This window comes from Temnothorax americanus, unplaced genomic scaffold, assembly GCF_048541705.1.
Source record: "Temnothorax americanus isolate GAGA-0224 unplaced genomic scaffold, ASM4854170v1 Scaffold33, whole genome shotgun sequence".
Lineage (NCBI taxonomy): Eukaryota > Metazoa > Arthropoda > Insecta > Hymenoptera > Formicidae > Temnothorax > Temnothorax americanus.
In genome coordinates this window covers 1,032,697-1,048,671 of record NW_027509475.1, presented here as the reverse complement: position 1 = coordinate 1,048,671, position 15,975 = coordinate 1,032,697, and the positions used below count along the sequence as shown (strand labels likewise).

Genomic DNA, 15,975 nt, shown 5'->3' with positions numbered 1-15,975 from the left:
TTACGTAATATCGGAAATCCAAAGCCCGACGATGATGGCGCGCGATTGGCGCATTTCCGCTCTGCGGCCGTTACGGGCGGGGCGGGTATCCGGTGCAGTCTCATCGAACGCATCGCGCGCGCGGTGTTTAAGTACGCGCGTTTAAGCTCGGCATTGCGCGATGCGTTACGATGACAACGCCTGCATTATACCGGGGCGATACCGTGATGCGGGGCAAATAAAAGAACGCCTCGCCAATTTCCGCATGTAAATGCGACATAATTGCCGAAACAGCGGAATAGCTTGTGTATGTGTGTATACAGTTTAATCAGTATTAAAATTAATGCCGCACCATTTCGCCAACGGCAATTATGCGATTATCGGCGGTCATTCGAATTAAATCGCGCGTAAAACGTAATTATCATTTCTTATATGTGGATGGAATAAAAATAAAATTCTGCAATAACCAAACGCGGAATTAAATAGATATATCCAAAATTCTGTCGAAGCAAAGTTTATTGCAAATTAAATGCGGCTCGTAAATTATCTCCCAAAATCTCCCATTATCTCCCAAAATTAAAAAATATTAATGTAAAAAATAAATTAATCGCTTAACGCCTTTAATACATCGCTTTAAATCGTATTATACGTTCTCAAGTTGAGAATACGGCAGCAAATGCCCTGGCAAAAGTAATGACGATGCCGCCCTTTGTGTAGTCGAGCAACCATTTTAATCACACTGAATGCATCTCGAACACACCGTCGATCGGAATGCGCAAAATCGACAAATGCATGCTCGACCGCGATAGTATACGCAATGATTGAGAGCTCGGTGGTTTCTTCGATTCATCGAGAGAGTAGGGTAGCGAAGGGAGAAGCCGTGGTAAGGCAAGTAGATGATGGGAGAATGGAGAGAGAGAAAGAGATAGAGTGGGAGGAAGGGAAGTCGAGCTTTTACGGTGATTACTCGACATCGCGCGGCTGCGTCCGCGCGCGTATTGCATCGGAAATGATTTCGCGCCCAATTAAACCATAGGAAACTCAACCCTCTCTCTACAGTGGCAGAAATGAGGAACGCTGTGGGATCCCCCCGGCCCGGCACTCCATCCTGCGTTATCCGCGCGCGCACTTATACTCTTAGCACAGCCCCCGGGTTCCACTCCTCGCTCCCCCTTTTCGCGTCCTCTCTTTCTCTCGAGCCTTCTCGGTACAGGCAGAACCAAATTTACTCGTTAGTCGCGGCGGTTAATTCCCATATCGCGTGAAAAGCACGGCCGAACGAGAGCATAACGCGAACAGCCGTTCGCTCATATCCACGGCTAATTGCTGAACCAGGCTAATTATTTGTAATTAAACGTCGGCTCTGCTGTGCGCGCACGTCAAGAGACAAATCACGCAACTGTACATAGTGTTTGATAAAGGTTGCTTATTAATTAACGAGACGCGGCACATTCCATTCTCTTGGGATATCGCGTTACGCAAAAAATATTCCCGGAACCCGGGAATATCATTCGTTCTCGCAGGATATTCTCAGAATATTTTGCCCCCTTGGAGAACATTTCCAGAATATCGATCAAGATATTTTCAGGACATTCTCGTTCTGGAAGGATATTATACGCTCGGATTATTCCCTCGTTTCTTGTTCCAAGAAATACTCTCGCGAGGTATATACACTGCCCGTAACATTTTCCAATATCAAAAAAGAAAAGTATAGATAGCAGATGAGCGATATGTCGCTCACATCCTAATTTAATTGAAAATGATTTCATCCTCTTTACGTTTCAAATGTTGTGTGATAACGTACCTAATTAATAAGTCAATTGTCAATTGTATTGAATTGACAGCGTCAAATCAAATGTCTGAATGAGGGGAATGTATACAGATTGCAATTGAGAGTATTTTTAAAGAAGTTGCAGAGCTTTGCGTTTGATTTCAGTAATGACACATTCACGTAACAACTTTCAGTGAAAATCATCCACTCATCGTGTCGCAGATAATTATTCTTGTTTGACACAACAATCTCGGCACAGCGAGAACCGACGCGCAAGTCGGAAAAAACTTGGTGTTCCAATTAGTAACAATTTCGAAATAAACATTAAAACATCGTCAGTTGACGACAAGCGCGACAAACTAACATAAAAGGGAAACAAGAAAAAACAGGAAAGAGGAAAAAAGAAAAAAAAGAAATTTATCGTATTTAAAATAGATCCCCTCTACAGCAAATATAATTATATAGCACGAACATATAAAGATTGCAATTAAAATTATTAACTCTAAATCTTAAGCAGAGTTTAAATAAAAAATATCCATTATTAATGTAAAACTAAAATAAAGAAAAGATGCAAATTAGAGAAAATAAGTATTTTAAAATGTATACCTATACGTATATATAACCTAAATGTTTATACTGCAGATTATCGCAAATTCAGTATTATTGCATTCTCCTCATCTCTCTTGCAAATAATATAAATTCACGATAATAATAAATATCAAACTAAAACTATAACATAATTCTGATGAATGCAATGAAACATTAGTTATTCTGAAATCAAAGAGACAGAGATTTAAAGAGAGAGAGAGAAAGAGAGAGAGAGAGAGAGAGGAAAAGAAACGGCACGTAAAACGGATCACGTAAATCGACGTATAAACAGTAGAAATGAAGAGAAAGAGAAATACCCGATTGTTCGTGCTGTAGCCAACAACATCGCGAGGAGAGATCGCTTCGAGTACCGATGCGGAGTGGCAGTGTATCGGCGGAGGGAGGGGGCGAGCGAATACCTCGCGACGAACAATACGTGAGTCGATACCAGTCGGGGGTGGACTAGAAGGGGGCTCGTAAAGGGTCGACAGACACGGTCAGCGGTGATAGCCCGGCACGTGACGTTTATTAACGTGGTCGGTCGAACTGCGGAAACAGGAAGACGGGTACCTTGCCTGCCTGCTTGTCCGCCCACCGCCATTGATAGTATTGAGACACGTTCGCACTTGTAAATGCAAACTTTTCTCGTTAACAATTAACCCTCGGTGTAACCGGGGGGGTTGAAACGACGACGACGAGAACGACGGCGACGATAGCGGGCGACTTAAGTGACTCGACATCAGCGGGGGCTTGTTAATTATCGACTCTACGCCATGAGGGAATTCGCAAGCTCACTCTTCTACCGGGGGTTGGTGCTGGCGAAGCTTGTGCACTCCCCTTTCCTAGATCTAATCACCTTTCTTTTTTCAGAGCCCTCCGGGCCTCTTTGTTCCCGACGCGTTTCATCTCGCCCATCGACCCCCACCGTCGACTCGGAGAGAAGAGACGACCGGTCTCAAGATGACTGCGAGCAAGCATAGAAGGGTAGTTCTATAGAAGTCGAAGGGTTAACGCTAGAATAAGTCCTTCAAGCCAGACGATCTATCGGTCGTAATCGAGGAATCGATTGCGACAGTATATCTAATTCTAATTAATCACACGATATTTTATGAAATTGAAAACATTAAGTCTAGAGTCGATATGTCACGAATTACTCATGAAATAAAATATCATATAAAATGCTAATTAATAAAAAAGCTAAAAATGTTTCACAAAAACTAGATGTTTTATTAAAGATTAAGTAATTTTCTTTTTTAAAACTTTTTTTGTTTTCTGTCCATCTAATTTCACTGTTAAATTAGACGGCTATTATATGTAGATATGTTAAATATCATGGACAGTCGTTTAAAAATTCTTTCTCTTCCTTATTTTTCATCACTTAACTTTAATATAATTAATTGCATTTCGAGACTATCAAGCAGAACAGAAATGTTTAAACGAATACTTATAAAGAAAGTTCTCTTGCACAGGGATAATCGATTTCAGACTGTTTCTTTGTAGATCGTTTTAATCAATATCGCGAAACTTCCGGAAAGTAACGAGTTTGGAGCAGTATTTTAATTTCATGCGACGTGACAGTAAAAAGTTTGCTTTTAATAAAATGTTATTGTTTCTATGGAAAAGAAAGAAAGATACGCCATGAGAGATAAAGAATTTATCAAATTGGGATAGTAATTATTCAATTAAAGAAGTTTTTGAGAGAACAAAAGAGGTAACGATGAATTAAAAATTCCGTACTGCGTTCAAGCTATACAAGATTAGGTATTCTTTTGAGATTAAAGTTTTACTTTCGTTTCGCTTTTCAACGAACACTGCACTTATTTAATATTTCAGAAAACCCATTAACTACATATATAAAGAATATATAAAAATGTAATTACATATTTATACAATTTTTTTTCGTAATGCGCTGTATAGTTTAGAGAAATAGGTATATACCTTCAAAATCTTTTGCATGATGATATAATATAAAGTCGAGTCACAAAGAGGAAAACGGCTGACTATGAAAGTATGTAGCTACTTAGGATACTACAATTTTCTGAACTGCAATCAAATAAAATATAAATAAATATATAAGGTAGACCGAGGCAAATCGGATCACAGAGCGAATCGGATCAATATAAGTTTTAAAACAGCTCGTTTTAAACAAAACATATTAATTCTACTATAATTAATTCTAATAAATATTAACTGTGCATATATATATTTATAATAATTATAACTGTATATTTATTATCGACTCATTAGTTTTTTTATCATTGTTACTTTAAAATCCCTCTCTTTTTCCACGTATATAGTATCTTTCAGATTCTTCTTTTTATATAGGTACAGTATTTTGAAAATTTGGCAATGTTGATGGCGCGACGTTGTGTTCCAGCGACTCGCTGAACGAATTCACAGTGGTTTTCGCCAACGTCGCGACGCTCCAGTACGTTACCGGATGCGTCTCTTAGGCGCCGGCATGCAACCGGTTCGCGACGTTTCGCGTTCGGTCACAATGGCTTTAACTGGTTAACAAGCACTGCCGCAAACGGCGGCCACGCGCACACCGAGGCACCGACGAAGTTAAAGGAGACACGTAGCAGTCGCTACATACGGAACGTGTCAAAAGTCGAAACTCCGCCGCCGAAGACCTCCAGGGGAACGACGCGACGGTGGTAACATCCGGGGTGAACGTCGCGACGACGACGAAGACGAACGCCGGCGAAGTTTTCGACTCCGCGACGCGCGCCATACCCAGACTGTGTGTAACTCGATTTCCTGCCGGTCTCGTTTGGAGAGATCGTAACTTGATTGGGAATTTAGCACGACGCGACGGCGGCGCACCCGACGATCATCGACGTCGCGAATCTTTCACCAGCGATTTTACACCCGGCGGAATTCGTCGAAGTTTGCGAGAAGTTCGGCGTAATTACACAAAAGTCGGTATAACATTTCACTTGCACCGACTGCTACGTGTAATATCTATATAACTTATTGTCATTGATTGCAAAATCAAATACAAAAAATCAAATGGATCGTTTAGAAAATAGAAAAAAAAATCCTGGTTCTTTTGAGCGATGATATATAACATATCCATGATATTTCATGACGACATTCTGTCATGAAAAGGAAATGGCTGACTATAACAGTCTGTGACTCCTTGCGACACCGCTGAACTCATTATAAATACGCGAACTCATGTATTAGAAAATAAAAAATATATAATAAGAAATATATTGAAGAAAATTGAGCTCACATGCCGAAAATATTTCACAATATCAAATTACTGGAACAAAAATGAGTAATTAATGTATGCTCACTGGATCTCACGGGCGTGTAATTCATTCATCATACACGTCGCAACGATATGGGCTTACTACAATCGTCTTTGTTGCGTCGTAAAGGTTTAATGACGCAGTCGTGTATACTTCAGCTCGTTTCCAATAATTTCGCGCCACAAACAATGCGGAGGAACTGTTCGACGTGGCGCTGTATACACGACGCATCTTCAATATTCTGTACAATGTAGCATGATCGGCATGGTAATTGGAGCGGCAATTATTACGAATTAACAGAAATATCAGCCGACCTGAATAAGTCATATTGCCGTTTTACTTCCCTCTTCGCCGGCAATATTTTCCTATCTCAGAGCTTCGTGCAAATAAACTTGTTTTTCTTTCAATCAGTATATAGATATCGTTTCATAAGTGGAAACTATTTCCAATAAAATTGTACTGAATTTTATTGCAAGACGAATACTTAATAATTTTATGTCTTTCATGTAATGTACGTATACAGTAGAATATGAGAAGGAAGATTAAACGTCAATTTAATTATTATACTAATTGCTTCATTTTCTGAGATAATAAGTACATAAAACCGAGAGGACAGCGTTTAAAATCTTAAAACCCAAGCAAATGTCACAGCGCGATAAAATCAAATCTAATTTTTTACCCTTATAACAATTTTACCGTATAACAAAAAGATTTCTGGCGTGCGATTCGCGATGCAGTTCCGAGGCTTAAAAATAAAAGCACCGTCGCGCGCGGCTGCTTTGCCAACGTGCGTTGTGCGTCGAATAACTCCGCGAGTATTGTTTTTTATCCGTTTCTGTTGGCAGTCGCTAAATTGAGCGGCACGTTTATGTAAATTCACGCCCGGAAATCTCGACCGGGCAAACTAAAGAGAGAACGTTCTCTCTAAAAATTTAAAGCAGCACAGCGGCGGCGCTTGATATTTCTCCCTCTCTTTCACTCTCTTTCTCTCTCGCCACGTCTGAAAAAGAAATACGTTGACCTCCATGCTTTCGAAGACCTCGCGATTTAATTGTGAAAACAATAATTGAAACCGGATCTTGTTTTCGCGTGAAAATTAAGAACGCGCGCAAATCCGCTGCAGTTTGCAAAATTATACAAATATTTTGCAATTTGTTAAAGTACATATTTCGCAACTGCACGGTCCGTAAAAGCGATTCGTAATTACGAGAGTAATGCACACAGGAATAATCCACTATTTACGTTACCGACGATAAACACGCGCAAAGGTCTTCTTCATTTACGAAAGACAAGTAGATAAAACAGATATTGGTCAGACGTAATATTCTCTGGTATTCCATCATAATTCTCGCCACGTTTGTGAGTTAGAATAACAAATAAATTGATTAACAAATGGAATATCGTTTATTTTCTCAAAGCGTGAACGGTCTCTTCGCAAAAGTCGCGCAATGTGTCGATAAAAAATAAAAAGGGAAACGATCACTGCAAATTGTCGGAACGTGTTCTTTCTACGGGCATCAGGCACGAGAATAAGTACCTTCGACTTCCTTTGATCTCGGGGATCCTATCGCGAGTTCCTTTAAATAGAGGACGAAAAGATGGGGATGCGAATGGTAAAAGACCGACTCGATTTTTACTTTTAACCCGATAAAAATGCGGCCAGTCGTTTATCGTCGCCTCTTTCAGCGGCGCTTTCGTTAAGCGTCGCTTGAATATGAAAATCGCGAGTCCGGCAATCGACGCGGGAATCGCATTCCTTTTTCACATTGATACTAAAACATCCCTGCGTTTCTGGTCCAGAAAAACTGCTGAGCAAATTTGTCGATTTAATATTCGGCCGAAGAGATTAACATGTTTAAATACAAATATATATCTATGTGTTACAAGAGGAGAGTGGCAGATGCTCGAGCAGATGTATAGTTTTATATTTAAAAAAATAAAAACTTGAAAAATGGAACTTAATCTAAATTTGATTAAAAAAAAAAAAAAAAAAAAGAATAGAAAGAGTTCAGTCGAGCTTTGTAGAAAGTTTTATGAACAATTTTGTTACCATGCAATAATGAATTTATGAAAGAGTTAATCGATTTCCTAATAACTGCAATTTCTGATATAATAATAAATAATAATAAAAAATATATATAAATATATATTATATAATATATTAATAAAAACTTATATATATATATATATATATATATATATATATAAGCTTTTAAAAAATGCAAATAAAAAAAGTTATATATTGATGGTGATATAAAAAATATAAAGAAAACGCTTTTCATATCAATGTATAATTTTTTTTGTCCATTAATATTTGCTTACTAAAAGTGTGATGTAATACATTTGCAAAGGTAAAAAGAACTGATGTATATGCATTTTCTTGTAAATTTTCTTATATGTGCTTCGATCGACTTGATCCAGAAATTCTCTCCCTCGGTTCGTGCATCGTGGATCCACTCGTAGCGCAGACAGCGTGCGCAAATTTAATTAATCATGGTCGGCGCTAATCAATATTGATGCATCCGACGATATAGCGGGCAACAACGGCGCGCGTTTGATAGAGATAAAGCAGCGAAGTTGCAATTGAAGTTGCGATCACTTGGGAACGCTTTTCTCCACGCTACAGAAATATAAATTGTAATTAATTCGGGAGAGCGCAACACGCGCTCTGAAATTCGTTGTGGGAATATAACGCACAATCGTTTTTCACCATATATAGCGCGCAGTCGTCGCCGTGTCGTGTTTATCAAGTAAAACTAACAGAATTCGTATTATGTAAACGGAATAATATTCACCGTTGAAACTGTCGCGCAGATAACACGGTACGTTTCGCGATACTTGTCAGCGGCATCTCATCTGTCGTCGGAGAAACAAGCGCACGACGGAAACTTGTTTATATACCTAACACTTTGTGCAAAGCGGAGCAAACGCGCCGCGATGCGGCGATAATCAACGCGCGTCTACAAGCTGAGATTTCCCCGGAAAATGCATTTTCAAAGGGCTTCTCGCGGAAAGAGCCGCCATTGACACGAAACGCAATTTCTCATATAACTTTCTGTCATATAATCTCTCAAATATGATGTTAATAATGTAGTCGACAAAATGAGACTTGTCGACTGATTTACATTAAGAAAGGCAAGAAAGTGATTAAAGAATATCACGATATGTATACCTCAATGACGTCTAAAGATTTTTCAGAAAAATATTATGTTTTTAAAATGTGTCGCAAAAATATTTCGAATACGATAGCGAGTAGAAAGTATAAGTGTCAACCGCGATCTAGATAATTCTGACATTAAATAACGTGACGTATTTATCAGCCATCAGATGCACATGTTGCGCATGCGATATGTTTACCTACGTTTTACGCGAGAAGGAACGCACAACAAGTACGTGTCACGTACAAGCGCGTTTCGTCATCACCATATCCTAAGGATATCCCGGCTGCATTTCTTTAGTACATGCACCTAGTAAAAGCATATCCACGTTCGCACATAAAAAATTAAAAATTGTCAATTATCTCGGTCATCATGTACAGAATAAATTTGTTGAAATTATACTTTATATTAATATATAAAATTCGTATTTTGATTCGTATTTGTATAAAAATAATATTTTCAACTAATCGCAAGAGTGGGATTATAAAACGTTGCACATACATTCGGAAACTCTATCATTTTTGCCACAAAAATATAATTTAATTACGAAACGTTACATTGTTTTGGTATAAACTTATATCCAAACGAATATTAACGTTGGGGCAGAAAACAGATATATGATAGTTAATGTTTTTCACCAATTATGTATCATTTTCAATGTTATAAATATAATTCAGTGTTTCTGGAATTAAATTAAACCGAAAAGAAAATAAAGAAAAATGGAAACGTTACGTCTTTTACGTTTGTCAGAACTACACCGTATCCTCGTTACATTTTTGCTCTTGAAATACGATTAAGTTTGTCTTCTTTTCTTCGTCAGGTCTGTAAATTAATAGGTTGCGCACAAGGGAAAAAAAAAGCTTCCGCGTCGATCCTGCGAAAAATAAAGGACAGCGGATCCTATATTTGCCGGATTATCCGTGGAAAAATCGATCGCGTCGCGGGGCGCAATTTACTGAAATAATTAATACCGTGTCGGTGGTGTAAGTAGTGTGAGCAGGTGACGTGCCAGGCGCGGCCAGGATTAAAGCGAGAGTACCATCCTGTGTGTTTAACATCCTGTGTACGTACGACGAGAACGAAAGCTCGCGAGAGCTGAGAAGGAATCGCTGAATAATGCAAGGTCCGTCGTCAAAGCGGACTAAATCGATAGTATAAAAATAAGGCACACGTCGACTTCGATCGGCGATGGAGAAGCACGGGCGAACGCGGAGCGGAGGAGAGAACCGGAGCGCGCGCGGCGAGTTCAATACTCCGAGGCGAAAATTTCATCAGTCAGCCCCCACCGACTCGGGGGAGGGGGGGGAATAGTTAAATTCCGACGTGGTCGGCTAATTTGAATTCTTTTATGAAAGTTTACCCCGGGCGGAAGGTCCGGATAAAGCGAGACAGACCGTCCCTTATCCGCGAGAAATCACCGAATAACGGATCGCGAGCGGCTTCGTTTGTCCCGATCGATCCGGACGTCGTGTGAAGACATGGGGAATAGTGACACGCAAGGATACGGTATTCGTGTCAGGCTAATGTCGTGTAAATTAAACCTGTATACGACCTAAATCGATCTCGACGAATGGACCATTGTTAATTTCAATTAGAAAATTGTTTACATAAATGAGATTACAAGTAAATTTGGAAATTGTTTAGATATCGGTTGTTTTGAGATAGATATATCATCGATTGTAATAATTGTTTCAAATGATTTCGAAATAGATACTGTTTTGCACAATATTAAATTACACGTTGAACAGATTTTTTATTCGATATGCTCCATCGAAACGTGATAACTTCCCGCAAGCGCGGGAACACAAGAAAATACATTGTCTGAGATGGAAAACCCGCGTTCGATGCAACAATGCATTTTCCAAACTACGCATTTCGAACAGTCGCCGTGCAATTTGTAACAACAACATTTGACGTGGATGAGCGTAAAGAGAGGAAGAGCGAGGGGGAGAGAGTGGATCGGGAATATATTAATCTTTTCTGTCTGCATGTACGAGTCCGTAAACATTATTTAGTTTTGACGGCGGAAGCGATGCATTGATATTGGAGAACATATTTTCAGCTGCCAGCCGGCGTTTACATGATATTTATGCTATAGCAGAACGCTCACATTTTTCAATGTCAATTAGCGTATTAATAATGACCTGGATTAGTTACAATTAATTGTAATACGGCAAATTAAATAAAAAATAAATGTCTATTTGAGTTCTGATATGTATAATAAACGTAATTAATTTTTAGACTTTACCTATATAATGCTGCAAGCTTTAAAAGAATCGATTAAATTGAGCGAACTAAACGTAAGCAACAACTAAACAACTATTTACGACAAAAAGATTGCGACACTCAAAATTTTTTAACTTCAATTTATTAAAAAAAATATATATATATATATATATATATACGCGTAATGTAAAAATTAGAGGTACGCTTTATAATTAACGCTTGGCATCATTTCGTCAAACTAAAAATGGTGCATGCAATTGCAAAAATTATATTATACTTTTTAAAAAATTATATCTTTTATGCATCATTGAAATCCACGTCGCGCGTATATAATTGACGTCGCAAAGAAGAGGAAATCGGCGACGGACGATCGTCTGCAGAGTCGATAAACTTTCACGACAGTCGCGATTGGCCGTATTGACGTTTCTCAAGCGAATGGAAATCCCTGCAAATATCGCACCGGGAAGAGCGTCGCAATTACGAACTTGTGGATACAATATCCTCATTCACCGTCATCTTTCACTCTTTTCCAACCCAAATCGACTTCCTCCTTGCTCCCTTCCTCCTCCTCTTCGTTCTCTTCCCATCGACAAAGTCGTGTGCCACCGCCGGAGAACCGCGATAATCTTGAAATCAATAAAGTGTCACCGCAAATTTCTCTCGCGATATACGTATTATAGTGCGCAAGCCCCGCGCCATCCTAATTTGCGACGCGTCCGCCGTCGCATTATAGACAAAGCCGCAATCTGCAGTTCTATAGAGCGCCGCAAAATTGGCGATAACGCAGCCATGGAGTGCGCTCGCTCACACGGAGCATCCCTTTACGTTAAAAATGCGTAAGGCATTTTATGTGATATAAAATTGTGAGACGCGTATTTCCTGCGCTCAAATAAATCCCATAAAAATAAGATAAAATAAATAAAACGTATCCCGATGTGTCCAAATGCGAAAAAAAATACGCACGTAACTTCAATATATGTCATTTAAATTAAAAAAAAAAAAGATGCAGAAAACACGTTTATCGAGATGTACCCATGGTTAAATCACTCAAAATGCACGGGTCTATCGCTAAAGTAGAAATTGTAATCCCGATTTTATCTCGCGCGAAAATGAAGGCCCGACGCGAAAGGATCGTCCGCTGTTTGATAACAGGCACGGAACTGCTATTACACTCGCGAGCAAAGAGCTTGTGGGCAGACGGTGTTACGAAACAGAACCAAAGAAACGGTGGCGGCGGCGGCGGGTGAGGAAAGATAAAACCCGAGAGAGCGTTCCTCGGTGAGATTTTTCACGCGGACGTAGTCGCATATTTACGAGAAGGAAAATCGAGGCGCTCCCCGCTTGCTGCGATATTTATGGCGCGCCGGTTTCGCTATCAGATGGATTATCCTGCCTCCTTCCCCCCCCCCCCTCCCTGCGATGAGAAAACGTCGATCCTGATCGTATGTCGGTCGAACGGAAATCAACTGACTGTCTCAACGTCGTTTCCAAAATGTCAACGCTTTTTCCTCGTCCTCGATAATCGTAACGTTTGATTTCTTCCATGCACGGAGGCAAGCAACGAAATCTTGTCATACGAACGAATCGTTTTATTTCTTTCCCTCAATGTAAGTTCTTCATTTCTTTTTTTTCTTTCTCTCTCTCTCGTGCAGAAATAATTATTTTCTCCATTTCAATGTATAACAAAAGTAGCGCAACAAAAGGCGGATACATAATTATAAGCGTGTCAGAGAAAAAAAAGAATAATGCAATCGGGCTGCAATAAATGCGGCTATGACCGTAACATTAATTTAAGATATCTATTTGTGGAACGAAATACGCGTGTACCGTGAGTTTTGATATTTAATATCAATTATTTAATATCAATTAAATTTAATTAATTTTCGTGGAAAAAAAATGGGAAAAAGGACATATTAACTGGAAAATCGCGCCCGTGTTCAACGACCTAATTTATCTTCGCCTCCTCCCCCTCCCCCCCCGCCACGAAAAACGTCATCATGCGCATTTAGTCAGCTATATTCGCGACTTCTCTTCCGTAATTACGCGCGCGGTGCAACATCGCGTGAAATTAATACTCGCAACGCGGGGTGGATTATACCGTCGAATAAAGATTCGCGCGCGGTCGGGTAAAACGAATATAATTTCGAGAGGAGCGAGGGTTAATATCGGTATCGGAGACCGCGCGGAGCTATCGATCGATCTCCCGTCGCGCCTTTGACAGAGGACTTCCATAGGAGCCTTTATATCCGCAAGGAATCCCAATAAGTTTTTCCGTCGAGGCTCCAATCCAATCGCCGCGACTCCCTGATTCTATCTTGGCCGCGCGGGAAAGTGCCCTTTTCCCACGAGGCGGTTCATCCGCACGATTCTTTAAACGCGCGGAAGGAGGTGTGCTTTCGCGAACATGTAGGTACGCGCACACGGAGACACCGTACGTGTCTGATAAATAAGTAACGTGGTGAATTCTCTCGAGCCGAAGGTTCAATGGATCGCTACCGCACCGCGGGTAACTGCAGCCCTCTCAATTCCGCCGCGCGATTAATAACGTTGAAAGCACGGATTCAGCTGGCTAGAAAAGGCTCGATTCACTTTAATGCCTTAAGGTCGCCACCTCGCATTGCAATTCTAGTCCGAGAAGATAGTTTTATCTAAGATAACTTCAGTCGGAATATACTTCATTATTTTATTTTGGTTTGCGAAATACCGGAGCGTATGTGTTTGATTTATTAATATCAAATATTTCAGTAAAAATATTTGGTATATCTCTCAGCATGTAGTCGTATTTAATATGGACAATGAAAAAGTTTCGCGATATATATAATAGTTTTAATAGTTAACAGTTCCCTCACTAAAAAAAAGCACAATTATCTGACTTGTCACTTAAAATCCGACTCCTCACGTAAAAATTGACTTTTCTCATATACATTTCTAAAATACATCGAAAATAAATAGAACGCATATTAATGCACGTGCCAGATAAACCGGCGAGGCTTGTGATATCGAAAACGGATTAAAGATTTAACTGCTAAACCTTTTTGCCTTTTTGCAATCGCATAAATTAAATCGCTAATTTTCAAGTTGTACTTGCAACTTGAAAATGTCGAAACATCTTTGTTATATTCGGATAAATGTATTAAATATTAAAAGAACGTTAATAAACAATGCGTAACATAATACAGAAGTTGCGATCTCGATTATTATTATGGCTATCGCACGCATAGAACGTAAATTAGAAGGAAAAATAATTGCGCTCCAGGCAAAACAAGTCCTCAGTTAATAGAACATGCGCATCTAGCGTGTTAGTCAATCAACCAAACCATACTAAAATAAGGAATTGAACTCCAATAATTATAAAATATTAATCGTCAGGCACCAATGTGATGTTTACACACATACCCTGGTTACATATTTTACACTGCTACAAATTAATTTACATACACAATGATACATAAGTATCGATTATGTAAAAGTGGGTCGGGCAATTTCATCTTACAATTACGCTTCTTTTTCGCGGTTGCATAATTATTTCAATCGCGTTCTAAATTTAAAAGTAAATTTTTTTACACTCCATTCCATCACCCTTCGTTTTTTTTTATTTTTTATTTTTTTTTATTGCATTACACATTGCAAACAAGTATATTCGATATTCTCAATGCGTATATGTGATATATATGTCTCAAATTCACTTTGCGATACTTAAATAATATCTTGCAGGAATTAATGGGAGTCGAAAATTTTAGTATGTAAAGAATGTCAAACTCGCAATAGTTTTCGAGTTATAAAGCAGTTGACTACCATTTAGTATTTTAGAATAAATAGTATTGCTCATTTGTGTGTGCTAACGTACCGCGATTTGTCATATACTTTATTTTCTAACCTCAACTACTATCGATTTACCGTTTAAACATATCGCAAAGAAACTTTCCTTTTTCTGATATTTTCATATCTTTTAAAATACATTCAAACGAATAATATATTTCGCTAGTAAAGAATAATGAATAAAGAGTATAAGTTACTTGTCGCAACTTGTCGTCGTCACTCCTGTTGCTCCGCTATCGTCCGACGTCGCCCAGACTCCTTCTCCTCCAGCATCTCTCTTCCTCTCTCTCTGTACCTTCTTGCCGTTTCTTCACGAAACTCGTGCAACACTCACTCGCGGAAGGACGATTAATTATCTTCTAAGTGTGTTTTTAAGTACCACGTTCTTAAGTCTCAACAAAGGAAAAGCGCGGATGCGAAACAAAGACAGAGGGGCATGCGCAGCTTTATCTTTCTATTTCTATATCGCTTTTTCAGCTCGCGCACGCGCACACTATTCTTATATCTCTATGTAAGGCCTATCTACATAAGGCACAGAACGCGAGTATGTACATACATGTCAACCTAACCTCTTTGTTAGATTAACAAAGAGATGATAGATTTTATCTTTGTTAGATTGACATGTAGACTGTGCGTGTGTCTTGCGACTTGCGACCTTGCGACTCGCGTTCTGCGTCTTATGTAGATAGGCCTTAAGGCCGGTTCTACAATCAGCCGTGTGTCGAAAGTCGGGCAGCCGATGCGATGGTCCAATGAGGAAAGTTCGTTCTCGAAAAAGAAATTCTCTCACTGGGCCATCGGCTGCGTTCGATATCCGACTCCGACATACGGCGCTGATTGTAGACCGGGCCTTAACTGATCGCGGCGTGACGCGTTCGATGGCTCGTGGAATTTCGTCGCGCGATCGCGATTCACAAAATATCAAAATATGGCACGCGGAGAAGCACACGACAGCTATTACTCACTCAGAGATCGGTGCGTATGCGTGATAAGCGCGGCGATCTTGTATATAGCACGACGCACGACCATTACACGCGAGATTACACGATTACACCCTATGGTGATTGGCGGTCGTGACGTCACAAGGCAAAATGGCCGGAGAGAGTCACTTGTCACTCTACAATGGGTGCGTTCAGCCGAATTTCACCCTTATTTCATATATACTTTTGGTAAAAAT

General features: G+C 39.6%; 1 protein-coding gene across 4 annotated transcripts in view; it reads right to left on the bottom strand.

The window, feature by feature from the left end:
• Positions 1 to 15,975, bottom strand: part of LOC143901400 (cell adhesion molecule Dscam2) — a 161,177-nt gene that overhangs the window by 111,930 nt on the left and 33,272 nt on the right. The window contains exon 1 of one of the 4 annotated variants that reach the window (XM_077413689.1): positions 14,996 to 15,226. The exons of the other annotated variants lie outside the window; for them this stretch is intronic. The gene's annotated coding sequence lies outside the window, so the exon portion shown is untranslated. Of the gene's footprint in view, positions 1 to 14,995; positions 15,227 to 15,975 lie in introns of those variants that run through there. 4 annotated transcript variants of the gene reach the window in all.